Source organism: Protopterus annectens, chromosome 3.part0, assembly GCF_019279795.1.
Source record: "Protopterus annectens isolate FY-2018-M chromosome 3.part0, PAN1.0, whole genome shotgun sequence".
Lineage (NCBI taxonomy): Eukaryota > Metazoa > Chordata > Ceratodontiformes > Protopteridae > Protopterus > Protopterus annectens.
The window spans coordinates 1,508,830,095-1,508,831,885 of NC_056731.1; the positions used below are offsets into that span (position 1 = coordinate 1,508,830,095).

At 34.7% G+C, this 1,791-nt stretch overlaps 1 non-coding gene across 1 annotated transcript; it reads right to left on the reverse strand.

Moving 5' to 3' along the window:
• Positions 1-308: 308 nt before the first annotated feature.
• Positions 309-395, reverse strand: TRNAY-GUA. Its single transcript is given in 2 exon segments — positions 309-344; positions 359-395. It is a non-coding gene; the product is annotated as a tRNA-Tyr (tRNA).
• Between the last annotated feature and the right edge of the window lie 1,396 nt (positions 396-1,791).

Sequence of the window (1,791 nt, forward strand, 5' to 3'; positions counted from 1 at the left end):
CTCGTCCCACCCAGTGCAAATCTTAACATCTTTAACTCTGCCACGTCCAGTTCTGACTCCTGCCTTTTTGTCAGTGTCAATGTCTCCAACCCATACAACATAGCTGGAATCACTACACTCTTGTAGACCTTCCCTTTCACTCTTACTGTCTTACTGTTGACTTACTGTCTGTCACAAATCACTCCTGACACTCTTCTCCACCCACCTCATCCTGCCTGTACTCTCTTCTTCACCTCACTTCCACACTCACCATTATTCTGAACACACCTCTCTTCCACACTCACCATTACTCTGAACTAAAGATGACCTCCTTTGAGCTGGAATTGAACCAGCGACCTAAGGATGACTTGGGAAATCACTACAGTCCTCCGCTCTACCAGCTGAGCTATCGAAGGGATCACAGGAATAATAAAGAAAAAAGACAAATGCAGCAGTAATACATAAAATTAACTGAATTACTGTAGCCAGAGATGTAACCATCCCAAAATAAAACTAGACTTGAATAAGTTGTAGAAAACTGTTGTGCAACGATTTAAACATATAAAGTATATAAAACCTCTGTCTAAGTTACACATAAAAACTATCATAAATGGATATAAAATGGATACAAAATAGCCCAAAACTTACATAATGAGCTTATGGATTCAACCCAATAGCAAAACAATAACTCTCAACCATCATGACACATACAAAATTGTACAAAAATATGTGTAATAAAGTTAAAATTTGTTAAAATAAAAATTCATCTGTTCAGTGCTTTAAGTTTTAATAAACAACATGGACAGGGTGTTATTCAAACCTGGCCAATGTAGAGCATCTAGTCATAACTGCCAGGTTAATTCAGCCTTCTCAAGAAGATAGGACCACACGGCCCTTCTGTCAGATTTTTCTTGCACCTCTAAGATAATAAATTTAAATTTATGATTACGAAAATCTGCAATGTGCTTGGCAAGAGTGTTGGCTTCACTCTGATCCCTAATATCTCTCAAATGTTCACTAATCCTGATCTTAAGTTTACGTTCAGTTTTACCAACGTAAAAACATGGACAGTTTGAACAAATAGCTCAGTAGACTTCCCGCTCTGTAACAACTGCATCTACCTGGGATCCTAAACATGACATTATTAATTCTGCACATATCAGTTTCCAAAATGTGTGAACAAAATTTATAAGTTCCACACTTGAACATATGTCCATATCTGGATTGTCTAGATGTGTGTTCAAAAATGTTCTTTAAATTATGTCCCTTTTTAAATATGCACAAAAGTTTCTCACCCAGAATGTTAAAGAGGTCCCTCTCATGACTAAGTAACATCCAGTTTTTATTGACAATGTCCTTTATGTGTTGTGCATCACATGAAAAAGGTGTATATTAAACCAAGGCCCTATCTGCTTGAGATGGTGATAGCTCAGATGGATGTAAAAAGCCCCATGGCACCTATTTAATAATGTAGGGATCCTTTACTTATATGTAAAATAAAGCTTATTTACTCATTTACAAATATTTACAAATATTTACATATGTACAAATATATAAATATACAAATCTGTTTATACATATTCATAATTCCCTATAAAGCCATGCTAAATTTTCATCCATATTAGACCCCCACTCCTTTTCCATAACCACTGTCTGATTTTACTTAATATTGTTGCTCAAATCCATTTTGCATTAAACATACTTGCATTGATTCTTTCATTCGATATAGCCAATATAATATTAAATAACTTTTTATCTATACTATACTCTTTACCTCTGTTCTTATAAAATATATATTTAATCAAATCCATG